The sequence below is a fragment of the Stenella coeruleoalba genome, assembly GCF_951394435.1.
Source record: "Stenella coeruleoalba genome assembly, chromosome: 9".
NCBI classification, from domain to species: Eukaryota; Metazoa; Chordata; class Mammalia; order Artiodactyla; family Delphinidae; genus Stenella; species Stenella coeruleoalba.
In genome coordinates, this window is record NC_137155.1 from 37,224,793 (window position 1) to 37,230,474 (window position 5,682).

Consider the following 5,682-nt stretch of genomic DNA (forward strand, 5'->3'; position numbering starts at 1 on the left):
AAAACTACTAGAACTAATCAGTGAATTTGGTAAACTTGCAGGATACAAAATTAGTGCACGGAAATCTCTTGCAATCCTATACACTAATGATGAAAAATCTGAAAGAGAAATTAAGGAAACACTCCCATTTACCATTGCAACAAAAAGAATTAAACACCTAGGAATAAACCTACCTAAGGAAACAAAAGACCTGTATGCAGAAAACTATAAGACACTGATGAAAGAAACTAAAGATGATACAAAAAGATGGAGAGACATACCAAGTTCTTGGATTGGAAGAATCAACATTGTGAAAATGACCATACCACCCAAAGCAATCCACAGATTCAGAGCAATCCCTATCAAACTACCAACAGCATTTTTCACAGAACTAGAACAAAAACTTCACAATTTGTACGGAAACACAAAAGACCCCAAATAGCCAAAGCAACCTTGAAAACGAAAAACAGAGCTGGAGGAATCAGGCTCCCTAACTTCAGATTATACTACAATGCTACAGTAATCAAGACAGCATGGTACTGGTACAAAAACAGAAATACAGATCAATGGAACAGGACAGAAAGCCCAGCAATAAACACACACACATATGGTCACCTTATCTTTGATAAAGGAGGCAAGAATATACAATGGAGAAAAGACAGTCTCTTCAATAAATGGTGCTGGGAAAACTGGGCAGCTACATGTAAAAGAATGAAATTAGAACACTCCCTAGCACCGTATACAAAAATAAACTCAAAATGGATTAAAGACCTAAATGTAAGGCCAGACACTATAAAACTCTTAGAGGAAAACAGGTAGAACACTCTATGACATAAATCATAGCAAGATCCTTTTTGACCCACCTCCTAGAGAAATGGAAATAAAAAGAAAAATATACAAATGAGACCTAATGAAACTTAAAAGCTTTTGCACAGCAAGGGAAACCATAAACAAGACGAAAAGACAGCCCTCAGAATGGGAGAAAATATTTGCAAATGAAGCAACTGACAGAGGATTAATCTCCAAAATATACAAGCAGCTCATGCAGCTGAATACCAAAAACACAAACAACCCAATCCAAAAATGGGCAGAAGAGCTAAATAGACATTTCTCCAAAGCAGATATACAGATTGCCAACAAACACATGAAAAGGATGCTCAATAACACTAATCATTAGAGAAATGCAAATCAAAACTACAATGAGGTATCACCTCACACCGGTCAGAATGGCCATTATCAAAAGGTCTACATGGGCTTCCCTGGTGGCGCAGTGGTTGAGAGTCCACCTGCCAATGTAGGGGACGCGGGTTCGCGCCCCAGTCCGGGAATATCCGCCTGCCAATGCCGCGGAGCGGCTGGGCCCGTGAGCCAAGGCCTCTGAGCCTGCACGTCTGGAGACTGTGCTCCGCAACAGGAGAGGCCACAACAGTGAGAGACCCGTGTACCCACCCACCCCGCCAAAAAAAAGGTCTACAAACAATACATGCTAGAGAGGTTGTGGAGAAAAGGGAACCCTCTTGCACTTTTGGTGGGAATGTAAATTCATACAGCCACTATGGAGAACAGTATGGAGGTTCCTTAAAAAATTAAAAACAAAACTACCATATGACCCAGCAATCCCACCACTGGGCACAGACCCTGAGAAAACCATAATTCAAAAAGAGTCATGTACCACAATGTTCACTGCAGAACTATTTACAATAGCCAGGTCATGGAAGCAACCTAAGTGTCCATCGACAGATGAATGGATAAAGAAGATATGGCACATATATATAATGGAATATTACTCTGCCATAAAAAGAAACGAAATTGTTATTTGTAGTGTGGTGGATGGACCTAGAGTCTGTCATATAGAGTGAAGTTAGAAAGAGAAAAACAAATACCTATGCTAACACATACATATGGAATCTAAAAAACAAAAAAGGTTCTGAAGAACCTAGGGACAGGACAGGAATAAAGACGCAGACATAGAGAATGGACTTGAGGACACAGGGAGGGGGAAGGGTAAGCTGGGATGAAGTCAGAGAGTAGCAATGACATATATACACTACCAAATGTAAAACAGATAGCTAGTAGGAAGCAGCTGCATCGCACAAGGAGATCAGCTCGGTGCTTTGTGACCCCCTAGAGGGGTGGAATAGGGAGGGTGGGAGGGAGACACCAGAGGGAGGGGAAATGGGTATATATGTATACATATAGCCGATTCACTTTGTTATACAGCAGAAACTAACACAACATTTTAAAGCAATTATACTCCAATAAAGATGTTAAAAAAAAAAATAGTGAGATCCTCAGTATAATTTGAGCTCCAGTATGGATTAAGGCCACAAAGATTTGCCAACTGGTGCATTTCAGCAGACATTAAAGTTAATTTGGAACCTATGCAGTAGATGTGCAAAGTCAATTCACACCCCTTTTTATATATATATATATATATATTTTTTTTTTTTTTTTTTTTTTGGCGGTACGTGGGCCTCTCACTGTTGTGGCCTCTTCCGTTGCGGAGCACAGCCTCCGGACGTGCAGGCTCAGTGGCCATGGCTCACGGGCCCAGCCGCTCCGAGGCACGTGGGATCTTCCCGGACCGGGGCACGAACCCGTGTCCCCTATATCGGCAGGCGGACTCTCAACCACTGTGCCACCAGGGAAGCCTCCCTTTATATCTTTTTGATGTATAAATTCTTAGGCCAGTTATACTGTCCTAACCATGGTAGCACACAAACACATGCACACACATATTCACACTCTCACAGAGAGCAATACTGGTTTCAAATATTACATGCAGTTTCAATGTCAGTAAAGTAACATAAGAGAAAAAATACAGTACCTTTATTCAAAGATTACTATGAAACTATTAAATGGAATGAGATATTGACCTGTAAACCTACATATGATAATCTATTAAGTGGATAAAAATGCCAAAAATCAATATATGTAGCATGATTCCAGTTTTGTACACAAGAAGCTAATTAATGAATGTAATAAATGTATCAGAGTACATATGCAGATATGTACAAATGTGTGGAAATCAGAAAAAAATATATTTAGCAAATTCTATAGTGGTTACATTTGGGAGATGGAAGTGACCAAGCAAACATAAGAATGACTTTCACTGTGTAAGGTAAAAAAGTAAAGAATTTGAGGTTATTGGTGGTTCCTCTTTTTTGTGACTACAAATTTAAAAAGAGGAAGGAAAGATGATGGTACACTGGCTACTAAACTATAGATTTATTGCAACACATTATATCTGATGTATTAAATGAAATCAAGGAATTCTGCATCAATAGGAGAACCAAAAAATTTGGACTGTGGCCCAGGTAGAATTAGCCCCACTGGAAATAGCTGGTCTCTGGAAACTAGATAGATATCTACAATGTTCAGGTTTATGCAGGAACAGTTACCCAGGTGATATAGTGAACAGTAAGCAAAATACAACACCATGAGAACTGGGCAGATCAGTCAATAAGCAAAGATCCAAGTAGTATATATAAAGTTAGCACCAAAGAGCTACTGCTAGTTAGAAACTCCAACCACTGGGTTAAGTTACAGGTCTCCATAACCTTTGATCCTTGTGGGAAACACAACAGGATATCAGGGCATACAGTTGTGTACTATCTAGCTACTGAAATATGGATAAGGGATGAAAAATCACTGTCCCAAAGTACAAGACAAAGACCACATTTAAGACCAGCTAAAATATTAATCTGAAGTTGAAATACTGAGCTACACACTCAGGAGACCTGTCTAGAACAGAAGAGGAAGACAATTCACCTGAACAAGAAAAGATCTATCTCAAAAAAAGATCTATCTCACATCTCTGCTCGCAATTTGGCTGAACCACCAGTAAAACACATATTATTGATATTTTTCCTTCCCTCATAAAAAAATTTACAGTTTCAAATTTTCCTGTCGCTCCCCATGGCACCATAATATTTTAGTCCACTAGACTCAAAATTTAGAATTGTCTGTAACTCTTTTTCTCCTTTACCAACATCCACAAATCTCGACAACCGTAACCCAAGTCCACAGATCTTTGTTTCGTTCTAATTACTTAAATAGTCTTTTGACTTACGTTTCTTTTTCTGATCAACCCTCCTGAGAAGTGTCAAGATAATCTTTTTCAAATTAAATCTTACAAAGTCTCTATTCATCCCAAGGACGTCAGCTATAATGAAATGCTGTCTCTCAGACAGCCATACTCACAGACTCTCCCTTCTCAGATGGTTTGCATTGTCACGACCCTGGGTAATTTTCCAACTCTAGAAATTGAGAAAAGTTTCCCTCTAAGTATAATAGAGTGGAGTGGTTAAGATAATGGCCTCTAAAACAAGACTCGATTCGTCCTGAATCTGCAATAACCACATTCCAGCGATACAACTTTTAGACATATGATTAAATCACTTTAAGCTTAAGTTTACTTATCCATAAAATAGGCATAATATTTCATAAAATTTTTATTTAATATAATTGTTGTTAGAATTCAATGTTTTCTTCCATATAAAGTTTGTTGTTATTTTTTTGGCACAGAGGCTGACGCATAATTAACAATTATTATCATCATCATCATAATCAGCATTCCTTCAAAAGACAGCATTTTTCTTTCTTTATGTATTTAACAGTGTACCCATGTAGCCTTTTAAAAGTATACAAAATATTTTTGTTCCTGCAAAGAATATTATGAAGTTTTATATAAGAAGAAATAACTTACTGATATGATGCTTTCCTCATCTTTCAAGTTCTCCTGCTTTTTCCTCCATAGCACAAGCCTGTGGTTCTTTCCACTGTAACCTTTAGGTGAAAAGCCTTCCTTGGAAATTTGTCAATCCAAAACTAAATATCTTTTTGGTAAAGAAAATCCAGGTGCAGATTAATCCAGGTATCTATGTTCTTGAACTCGTTATTTTCCTAGTGAAGGGCAGTGTTATTTTAATGAACCAAAAGTAACTGAGGAAATAAATTAATGCCTCGGATGAGTACACGGGAAACTCCTGAACTAATTCAAAGGAAATGTAGAAATGATTCCCCGGAACCAAAAAGTCATCAGGAATCCCAGGGGCGGCTCCATCAGCTTCTGGCCATTGAGGCTGGCTCATCAAACTGAATTTATTTATTAAGTGCCAAGGGTCCAGGCGGATCCCTCTACTATGTCCTGTGCTTGGTGAGGTTCCGGGAGCAAGAATCCCCAGCAGCCAGGGCCCTGGGGGTTGTCCCATCTCTGCAATCCTACAAGCAAGCCGGTCCTGCTGCTGGAGAGAGAAGTGGGGCGTGTAAAGCGGGTACCACTCCATCCTATCGTGCCTAGCTCACTTCACGTGCTCCGTCCGCACTTGCGAGGACCAGTAATAATTTTCATGAGCGATGACGGCGGACCGGCTGCTGAAACTGATGTTGCACAGACAGCAGTACCTGTGGTTGCCGGGGCTCTGGAATGTCCTAGTCCGTCTGAGTGGGAAAGGGACGTGGCGGGAACCCAGCACAGCTTCCAGCGCCGGTGAAGGGCTGTGGGCTGGCGTGGTGGCGGGGAACCGGACCAGACTGGGGCGGCTCCTTCAGCTCTGTGAAGGCTGTCCGGGGAGGGGAGGCGAAGGGCCGAGGCTACGAGGAGGTGCTGACCGAAAGCGGAGAGCCTTAGGCCGGTGACCAGGCGCCCGCCCGGAAGCTGCACGAGGCTCACCTCCCAGCAGGCCGCGCTCCAGGCGGAAG